Below are 11442 nucleotides of genomic sequence, written 5' to 3' on the forward strand. Positions count from 1 at the left end.
CTTAGAGCGCCAGCCAGCCAGACTTCTTGGTAGGGATTCAGTGAGGACAGGGCTGCACTGGGTGGGAGATTTTTAAATAGCTCAAAGGCCAAAGCACACCAGAGGGGGTCGGGCATCATTCTGAAATTTCAGTTGGATATAAATTGAGAGCTGAATCTTTATCAAAATGAAAAGCATACGTAGTGATGGTCTCCTAAGAGGAAACCTAGGGTAAACACCATGTGTCATTGAGAAGGTAATTTCTTACATGTGTTTCAGCTACCTATTGCTGTGTAAAAAGCCATCCCCAAACACAGTAGCTAAACAATAACCAGTTACTTCTCATGATTCTGTGGGTTGATGCCTCTCCATTGGAAGGAACTTCTGCCCCATGTTGTGTAGCCAAGGACGCTTTCGCTGTTGTATTCCGTCAACAGCTTGGTTGGAACTGGGACATCCAAATGGTTTCCCTCCACTTGTGAAGTTTCAGGGGTCTAGCTCTAAGATAAAGCATTCCAGGAGGACAACCACCCCCACCCCCTCCAAGTGCAAGTACTTCTTAAGCTTCTACTGCATCGAACTTGCTAATGTCCCATTGGCCAAAGCCACTCACAAGACCAAGGCCAGAGTCTAGGACTTGAATGCACAAAGGCACGAATACCAGGAAATGTTTCACCGGGGACACCAAAGAGACTGTCACACCATGTTTTTCTCTAATATTTTGTTAGAGAGGATAGGCTTATTTCCTTCTGATTAAGTCACAAATAGGAATTAAGTGAAACATGGAAATAGTACCAGAGATCATACAAATGAAGTTTCTCTGACTTTAAAAAACATCTCTTAAAAATCTTAGAATGCAGCCAAATAATGTTGATAACAAATTAAAATGTGTAAACCACAGTTTAATTTTTAAAAAGTGTCTATTTATCTAGCTAATGGGAAACAAGCTTTACCCTATCGGCGTGTCCTTTTGACTCTCCTGGCCCAGGGTTCTTTTTTTTTTTTTTAAAGATTTTATTTATTTATTTGGAAGACAGAGATCAGAAGTAGGCGGAGAGGCAGGCAGAGAGAGAGGAGGAAGCAGGCTCCCTGCTGAGCAGAGAGCCCGATGCGGGGGCTCGATCCCAACACCCTGGGACCATGACCTGAGCCAAAGGCAGAGGCTTCAACCCACTGAGCCACCCAGGTGCCCCCTGGCCCAGGGTTCTTAAGAGGATCTCTGTCTGTGGCTCCATATTTCTCCACAAGTTCTGCCATCAGGCTGAAGCAGGGAGACATGAATGTGGATGGATGATACAGTGCCAATGGTCATTGCTACCAAAGGGCTTGAGTCTCACTGATAGTAAGTAGAAAAACAATGAGAAATGTTTCTATCAAAAGCAAAGCATTCAAATTTAAAAGACAATGCTGGGTAGAGGATACACAATTAATCAGTTGAGGAATGTTAGCAAGACAATTGGGATTTTGTAGATAAATTGAACTGTTTAGAAGGAAAAAAGATCAACCACATCAACAGACCAGCTGAATCTTGATCAGCTGAGAGCAGACATATTGGCTGTTAATATGGAAAATGATTTTGACAATTAAAAAAATTAATCGCAGTGGAAAGGATGAATGTTGAAAGAACTGCTTAAGCCCTGAGAAAATTAGCAATATCAAGAAGGAAAGGCAAAAAGAGGATAACTCTAAAATAAAGCCAAGCATCTCCTGTAAATATGAGTAGATTAAACTTATTCATGAAGGTTGAAGCAAATGATACTTATTTTTTTTCTCTTTTTTTCCTAGTAATTACAGAGTAAATGCTAGACTAGAAACATAGATTGGGTATGCAAAAATCTACTTAAAAGAAGAAATGGGTTGGTAAAAATGTGGCTTTCTGCATAAATTTGCTTTATGTAATTTTTTGTTACGGCAAAAACTAGAAAGCTTCTAAATGGCAATTGAATGGAATGGAGTGATTCATTGATCAAATTATTTGACTGCTTCAAAATGAAAAACTGAACATTTTGATATTTTAAGCAATGAGCCAGATATTCAAATTATACTGTTTAGCCCCAGAGTGTTTCCTTCCTTATCCGGGATTGGCAAATACTAAGAACCATGCTTCTTCCTAAAATGCAGTGAAAAAAATGTTTTGATGAGTCTTTGTAGATGGTGTAGGGGTGGCTATGATGGTGATTTGGTGGTGACTGCTGATTTATTAAATATGTAGTATGTGCCAGGTACTGTGCTCAGTGCTTCACATGCTTATTCTCAGTTACTCATCATCCCCATTTTACAGATGAGGAAATTGAGACACAGAGCAATGTTAAATCACTTGAGAGTCACATGTTTAGTTAGGGGTGGAGGTAAGATTTGAACCAGGCAGGTTGGCTCTAACATTCCACTGATTTCAGAGCTCTATTAAGGGCTGAGTAAATGAACCTGGGAGTTACCATAGCAACCAAAGAAAGGAATGTGAAGAGTTGTTGACATACCCATCTCAATATACAATCTATGATTCCAATTTTCTTCTTTCTACTCCCATCCTTTTTTTCCTGGTGCTACTTTTACAAAGCAGTCTATCTAAATAATTTACCCTTTAAACTAATAGGATATTAGAAAAATACAATTCTGTAGGTATCATTTATTTGTACTTTTTTTCCTTGTAGATTTGGTAAGGAAATAAATTCTGAATTTTCCATGTAATTTAAACAGCCCAGAGTTGGTATCTTAGGCTACAAGCTAGACCCTATTTTAAAGACGTGGTCCTTTGTCGCCATCTGGAGGAAGAGTTGTAAAAATCTCCTTTATTTTGGGAGGTCCATCTTTAGCCCCTGCAGGATTCAACCACAGATTATGATGGATTATGTACAAAGAGATAAAAGCAGAATTCAAAAACAAATTTTGTAGGGCACTTTGTGGCATCCCAGTACTTCAAGAATATCTAAAAACTGCACTATATTTTAGACAAAGATGACTTATAAAAAGTCGATTCTAACATTTTAAAGGACAATTTGTGGTTTTCATCAAGTTCTTTTTTTTTTTTTTTAAGATTTATTAATTAATGGGACGCCTGGGTGGCTCAGTTGGTTAAGCGGCTGCCTTCGGCTCAGGTCATGATCCCAGCGTCCTGGGATCTAGTCCCACATCAGGCTCCTTGCTCAGCGGGAAGCTTGCTGCCTCTGCCTCTGCCTACCACTCTGTCTGCCTGTGCTCATGCTCTCTCTCTCTCTCTCTCTCTCTCTAATAAATAAATAAAATAAAAAAATCTTAAAAAAAAAGATTTATTAATTAATTAATTTGACAGAGATCACAAGTAGGCAGAGAGGCAGGCAGAGAGAAAGGAGGAAGCAGGCTCCCTGCCGAGCAGAGAGCCCGATGTGGGGCTCGATGTGGGGCTCGATCCTAGGACCCTGAGATCATGACCTGAGCCGAAGGCAGAGGCTTAACTCACTGAGCCACCCAGGCGCCCCTTTCATCAAGTTCTAGTGTATTGAACTATCTTTTCATAAAATGCACCTGTAAGCACAGTTTTTGCTTTCGAAAGGTTTGTGTTCAAGGAGGAGAAGACAAACTGCATCTCTTTCCAAGGTTGTTTCTGTTGGCATGGTGCCCCCTCTGCTTCTTTAGAACACACTTAGCTCTTTGCTGGCAGGCTCACTATATCCCTAGCAACCAGCAAGGTTTCTGGCCTGTCGTGGGCACTCAGTAAGCACTTGTCAAGTGAATGTTTTCCTTCTTGCGTCCCCTAATCCACCTTTGCTATGTAACTGTGCAGATAACCTAGAATACACCAAAAATCTTGGTCAGGCCCAGCCTGCTTGTTTTATCAGCAAACAAAATGCAATTTCTCCAAGGCAACTCAGCCTCCAGGATTAAAAAAGTAAATGCCCCTTGAGTTTCACAAGGCCTAAAATTCCATTATGAGCAACCACCTTTTTGAGTGTTACCCTTTAAGAATATCTTTTTAAAATGTTCACACTTCATAGGAAAATTAACATCTTTTTAATTAGATTTTTAAAAATTTATTTGAGAGGGAGAGAGAGCATGAGAAGGGGAAGGGTCAGAGGGAGAAGCAGATTCCCTGTTGAGCAGGGAGCCCGCTGCAAGACTCGATCCCAGAACTCCAGGATCATGACCTGAGCCAAAGGCAGTTGTTTAACCAACTGAGCCACCCAGGCACCCCAAGAAAATTAACATCTTGAGTACTATTAACTCTAATTTTGTCTGGAAGAAAGGCAGCCTTAACCCCTGGGTACTACAGGAAGTTGTGAAAGGCAATTGGTTGAGGTATGGGAAGAAAATATTAGAATATCTATTTATGGCATCTTCAAAATGTCTTTGTTTTGTATGCTTCATAAGGTACATGATTTATAAAGACAGTAGTATATGTGTATAATTTATCTTCCTATGTTTCCACATATGTTGGTGTACTCACTCAAAAATTTTTAGCAAGGGGCACCTGGGTGGTTCAGTGGGTTAAGCCTTTGCCTTCAGCTCAGGTCATGATCTCAGGGTCTTGAGATCGAGCCCCGAGTAGGGCTCTCTGCTCAGCAGGGAGCCTGCTTCCTCCTCTCTCTCCTCCTGCCTCTCTGCCTACTCCGATCTTTCGCTTTGTCAAATAAATAAATGAAATCTTAAAAGAAAAAAAAAGACTCTCTAAAAAAAATTTTTTTTCGGCAATTAAGTCTGAAGGCCACTGGCAAAGACATGACTTTGGAGTCAGGCCTCAATATGAAGTTTGGCTCTGTCGTTTCCAGGCTGTAAGAACTTGTGTAGATTCTTTAACCTCTTAAAGACTTTATTTCCTTTCTCACAAAATAGGGATAATAATATTGCTATTGCAAGTTTGTGGTGAAAATTCAAAGAGTTGTCTATTGAGTGTTCTGTCCTGGGCCTAGAAAATTTTAACAGTTCAATAAATACAGCCAGCTTCATGGCCTGTGACCTGTGCAGTCACACAGGATCCCATGCCCAGAGGGGTGTGAATTTGGTTTAACATTCTGCTGTCACTCTCTAGAAATTCTTCACTTTTTAAAAAAAGATTTTATTTATTTATTTGAGAAAGAGAGAGTTCATGAGCATGGGAGTGGGGGAGGGACAGAGAGAGAGGGAAAGCAGACTCCTGCTGAGCAGGGAGCCCTCCAGCCAGGACCCCGAGATCATGACCTGAGCCTAAGGTAGGTGCTTAACTGACTGAACCACCCGGGTGCCCCAAAATTCTTCACAGTTTTGGACCAGCAGCCTTGCATTTTCATTTTGTCCTGGACCATGCAAATTATGTAACTGGTCTTGGTAAAGGGTGCTTCTCGCTGTTGGTCCAGCCAAATTTGCCATCCAGGTTTTCTTTGTTCAGTTAAAAAGGTTCATACTCTGGTTCACATCACTATTTAAACCTCTTTGATCCACCCAAGATACTTTCTTTTTTTTTCTTCTTCTTCTTGAGATGTAATTCACATACCATTAAACTTAACATTTAAAAATATATAATTCCATTAAGTTTTTCCCCCCGGTTTTACTGAGATATAATTGACAACATGATTTTAAGTACACTTTCAAATTTGACCCAGTCTTTTTATTTCTTAAATTTTTAAATAATAATAATAATTATTTTTTATTATCTACTCCTTTACTGTTATCTTCCCCACTACCACCACCCAAACCAAGCAGGGTCTTGATTTTCTTTCCCCAGAAAGGTGCTACCTCATTCCCAGGCACATGAGGGAGGACAGGACTTCAGGCTGGAGCCACCATTTGGTTCTCCCTCCCCAAGCCCAAAGCCTGGGAAGGGAAGTGACACATGGTGACGGATGGATGGCAGGAAGGATAGATGGACAGAGACAGTGTGATCAGGAAGAGGCTACTGCAAGCAAAGTCCTCACTCTTTCCAGTCTTGCCTCTGGGGATAGGAGAGGCATGACTGACCATCAAGGCCAGGGCGCTGCCTGGGCTGACCCCGATCCTTTGTGGGGTGGTCCAATAAACACGGTGGATTCTCAGCACACAGGGGCCTGGTGTTTCAAGGCTGCTGTGGCCACAGATACCTCTTGGTCCTCTTGGCCTTGGTTCCCCAAAAGCCAGTGGTGGCAGGAAGAGGCAGGAGAGGAAAGCAGCCCCTGCTCTGGGAGCCTCACAGACTGTAGAGGAGAGCAGCCAGCCTGGGGTGGATCCAGCTGGATCCTGGGAGTGGCTAACCACAGATGCTCTGGTTGGGTAGCACCCCCTGGAAGAGCATCTAGATCCCAGAGCAGCCACCCCACCCCGGGAGGAGGGGGCATGAGTTTCAGGGGCCACCCTCCAGTAGGCTGTGCTGGCTGAAGTTGGGCACTGGGGACAGGATGTAGGTGGTAGTGGAGCCAGGGCATTACCAGTTGGGAGGGTAGACTGGCAGGTAGGAGGCGGGTGCTGCCTCTAAAGTGAGGCTCTGTGACTCCCACTGGACAGTCCCCCAGGGTCTACAGTGTCCTGGAGTAAGTGGAGGGGCCAGGCTCTGTGCTCAGGGGAGAGGGATGAGAGCCTGCTGGTGCTCCCTGGAAAGTCTCTCCCTCTGCTTTCCTGGGCCCGCGAAGGGGGTAGAGGGGCCACAGAGGCCTCTCAGAGGGCACGGATGGAGTGGGCATCACCTTCTCCCCACTGTGCTCAGCGCCTGCCAGACCTGGACTGCTCCGTGGCGCCCCCTCCCTGGAGTCCCCTAGCAAACACTTCATGCTGAAGCCGTCAGTGGGCGTGGGCTGGGGACGGGAGGGCCGCTGGGCCCAACCGAGCAGCGTGGAGGGGCCAGGTCCTGGGCGAAAACTCCCCGCACGCCCCTGCTCTGCCAGAGCCACCACAGGGCCTCAGCCTGTGGTGCCGCCTTAACGTCTCGACTGGGATCAGGCTTGCGTCCACGCCCCGAGGCTGCCCTTGGCCTGGGGCTCTGCGGGATCTTTAGGCATCTTGCAGAGAAACATGCGTTGGAGGAGAGATTGTGGCGGATGGAATCCTTCCGGCCCTCTTTCCGCCCCCACCCCCACCGCCATCGCCCCCACCCCTCCGACCCCGGATGAAGGGGAACGCGGCCTGGACCTGACGCATGATTGGACGCTTCAGCCTAGGCCGGGCTGCCGCCTGGATCACCAAAGCCATCAGCATGACCGAGTATTTGCGGGGTTGGGGGGTGGGGGGGTGTGCTTGTCAGGCTGCAGGTATCTCTTCTTCCTCCTCGTGGGGGGCCGGGAGGACGACTCTCACCCAGGAAGCCTCAGGTGTGGGTTGCTACAGGCCGCAGGCAGAGAAGGCAAGCCACGTGGGAGGGCGTGGGACAGCCCGGAGGGCCGGGAGGGCACAAGGCAGTGGGGCAGTGTGGTGAGGCGAGGCTCGGGGCCTGAGCTAACCCAGTCTTTTTACAGAGCACTAGATTGGGAGTGAATAGCTCCATTCTACCCTGTTTTCACCGCTCTTTGAAGTAGGATCTCAATAAAAGATGTGGAGCTGAATTGTATGACTTCCCTGAAAACAGGTATTGCCAAGAACAAACGAATGCTATTAAATGGCCATAACGTTTTAGAGGGGGAAGGCGTCCTATGGGTGGTTGAGTCTAGCCCCTTCATTTCACAGTGGAGCACACCAAGACCTGGAGAAGGAGCGCCTTGTGCAGAAAGTGACTAGAGCAGGCCCTCAGGTCATGTTTCAGTCCACGTGCCCCTGGCTAGGTCATTCGGTCACTCTGTCATCTCCTGTTCATATCGTTCACCTTTCGTCTGAGGAATGAAACATCCTAGCTAATATGGAAGATTAGGTTGGTATTTGTGGGACCAAGCAGAGAAATCTGTGTAGTTTTTAATTTGCATTTCTCTTATTTTGAGCATTTCTTTTTTCACACGATTAAGGGCTATTTTTATTTCTTATATTAACTACCTATTCACATTTTGCCATGGAGTTAGTGGTCTCATTTTTCTCAAAAGAAACTCATGTATTAGAGATAATTACTCTTTCTCTGCAATATTGGTTACAAATATTTTTCCCAGTTAATAAATTTTCTTCTCACTTTTGTTATGATATTCTCTGCCCTGCAAAAAGTCTTATTTTTGTAATTGCATGTATCAGTTTTTGCAATTTTTTTGCATCATGATTAGAGATGTTTCTCCAGATAGTGGATGAATTAACTCATGTTTTTGGCCAATATTTTTTTTTAACACACACACACACACACACACACACACACACACACACACATATATATATATTTACATTTATATTTTTGATCCATTTTGAAATTTATGGCTGTGTGAGGTGTAAGGAATGGATCAAGTTCTATATTCTTCAGAACATGTTTTAAAATTCAGGACTTTATAAAATTAACAAAGGGATCTGTTCAGCATGTATGGACCCACATTGTCTGCTATAATCAAAGTAGATAGTGCAGGACAGCAGTAGGCTTCTGTTCCACTCCCAGCTCATCCTTATGGAGGAACCAATGCTAACGCCAAGCCCCAGAGACCAGGAGAATAATCAGTGCTCATCTCTACTCGGGTCTCGCTTCCTCTTCTCAAATCTGCTGATCACTCTCTTGTCTTATGGCCGTTTACCCGGGGTGGCTGTGTGCTGGGGGTGTGGATTCTTTTTTGTACAGGATTTCCCTGGGAGTTATTCTTCGCAGGTGCAAGTTGCTGCTGCTGGGTTCATGCTTAGTATGGAATTTCTGGCGGTTGATCTTTGCAAAGGGCTTTGCTTACCTCCTGGTTGTACTTGCTAACCTGAAAAGTGGTTTTGCTTCTCTGTTCAGGCCTTTAGAAATCTCTATCCTGAGTATTTGTACATCATCGTTCTCTTGGCAGGCTGTGTGTATTGTCTTTGGTCAGTGGGGGAAAGGAAAGATTTTATTTTGCTAGAAGTGAGAAGGGTCACTTACAATAACAACAACAATAATAATAATTAAAATGTACCGAATGCTTACAACGGGCAAGGCACCAGGTTTGCCCCCAACACTCATCAGGGCAAGGCAAGAATACTTACTATAGGGGTCCATTCCATATGTCTACACACTTAAAAGTTAGATATTGAGCAAGATACCAAATATGTTCTTTCCTCTTGTCAAATGTGCCTTCATAACAACCTGGAAGGACCGATTCAAATGCAGAATTCTTAGAATCCCTTGAGTTCCATGCCAGAATGTGGCAGCTTGAGGAGAAATGCCTCTGCCTCTAGGCTGCCTCTCTTCTCATCCTACCTCTTACTTTGTCCATGAGGGGCCTTGCACACAAGTCCATGTGTCCCAGCTTAAGGTACATGCTCTCCCACCCCACAAATAGCTGTCCCTTCAGGTCAGCCTCTGATCGGGAGAGTACCCTCCAGCAGAGCAGTCCAGAAGTTAGCCCTGTAAATGGGCGCAGGACCATTTATGTAGGTAATTCCAGTGTCCTAGACACCTGGAGTCTGGCCCTACAAGAGGTAGGGGAGGTGATGGGTTCTAGGTAGGCATGTCTTCATAGCCCTGCAAAATCTTTGCTCCATAAGGAAAAGGAGAGTCCATAGGGCTTCATGTTCCTTAGATGTATTTAACTCATTCAATCTTTACAACAATCCTATGAGGTAGGTACTACTATGTTCCTTTTACCAATGAGGAAACAGAGACTTAGAGAGATTAGGTAAACTGCCCAAGGCCAAAAGAGTACTGAATGCAAAGTAGGAATTACAGTTTGGGCAAACCTTATCTTCGGAATTGAAAGGATTTCCCCATCACACTATTCCCTTATACTTTCTGTGTTAACATTAATTTCTCCCCACAGCAGTACTGTGGAATTTATCTGTATGACTATACAAGCACTCAATAAAGTTGTTAGGGATCTTCATTTTTGACCATCACCTGAGCCTCCTTTACTTGTAAAATTAAGGTATCTCTAAGATATTTTCCAGCTCTAGAATCCTATGATTCTTAGGTAGACATGATTACAGTTTCCCCTTCAGTAAGCTTGAGCAGTGTTCCAGGAAGTGTACCTGAAGGTAGCACAAAACTGCTGCTACTACTACTAGTTAGTGATAATAAGTATTAAATTATCATTATGGGATCCTACCCACCATTGAGATTGCCACACATCTTTAAAGTTTTGAAACACAAATTGACATCCTAAGGATCCTCTCATTGTTCTTACTAGGAAATGTTGCAAAAATTTTAGAGAAGACACATTAATCAGCCTATAGGGTCCACTTAGGAAGAATATGTAATGATGTCAGATTCAGTGATCCACATCTAACAGCCAGATGTGACCCCCTATTATAACTGACCTAAAACATTTAAAATGTACTGGAAAGGGGCGCTTGGCCAGCTCAGTTGGTTAAGTGTCTGCTTTGGCCCAGGTTGTGATCTCAGGGCCTGGAATTGAGTCCCTTATGGGGCTCCCTGCTCAGCGGGGAGCCTGCTTCTCCCTCTTCCTCTGCTTCTCCCTACTACTCATGGTCTCATTTTCTCTCAAATAAATAAAATCTTTAAAAAAATGTACTGAAAGTATAGCATATGTTCTTAGTTATATGACTAATTTTTCATATTTTCTCTTTGAGATTAGAAATCTCATGCAAGAGTTTCCATGGGGCTTTATTAGAAAGGAACACTATAGCTGAATTATTACCAGGAGCAGAAAAGAATTATACCAGGGCCCATGCTTAGACTAACAAAATCAAATGTGTGCTGAAGTTGTAGATGTCTGTACATTGCAGGTTGGTCTGCAACTCAATTAGACTGTAAATTAGACTTTATATAGGATCATAGGTAATTACATTTGAAAGACTCTGGATATCTGGGAATGCTTTTTAGAATAGGTCCTATTCAAACATGGATTAAAGAGGCCTTTTCTTACTTGTCTGATCTAGTTCTTTCATGTTATCTTTATTGAATAGAGAATATAAAGAAACTCTACCTTCAGTGGAAAATCATGGAAACTTTTTATTGATTTGATCTTAGACTATAGTGTCTATCAGAGTTCAACAGAGCCTTCCTCTTTATCCTTTGTTAAAAACGTTTGAAAAGAGGTGGGGAAAAAAACTTGGAAAGTTATTTTCTCCACAAATGACTGATAATTGCCGATTTCCTTTAGCCCCAGAATTTTATACCTTCTAATATGACATATAGTTTACCCAAAATGTTTTAATATTCCTATAAAAACATTAAACAGAGGATAGGTTCTGGATGATAGATTGAAAGTATGAACTTTAATTTAAAAATCAATCTTTCCCTCTATGAATCATAATTTCTTCTCTAAAAATGAATGACATTTAAGGAATTGCATGGAAATAATTATTATGTATAATATATAGGAAATCAACCTGCAACAACCAAATAAGTTAAACACTGATTTTATTTTTATTAGCCCTATTGAAATTTACATACTATAAAATCATCCATTTAAAGTGTACAATTCAACGGTTTTAGTATATTCAGAGTTTTGCAATCATCATCACAATATAATTTTAGAATATTTTTATCATCCACCTAAATAGCTCATACTC

At 42.9% G+C, this 11442-nt stretch overlaps 1 pseudogene; it reads right to left on the minus strand.

Moving 5' to 3' along the window:
- Window positions 1-9230, minus strand: part of LOC111147914 — a 29128-nt pseudogene extending 19898 nt beyond the window's left edge.
- Window positions 9231-11442: the final 2212 nt, after the last annotated feature.

The sequence above is a fragment of the Enhydra lutris genome, unplaced genomic scaffold (genome assembly GCF_002288905.1).
Source record: "Enhydra lutris kenyoni isolate GAN:26980312 unplaced genomic scaffold, ASM228890v2 scaffoldscaffold18, whole genome shotgun sequence".
NCBI lineage: Eukaryota > Metazoa > Chordata > Mammalia > Carnivora > Mustelidae > Enhydra > Enhydra lutris.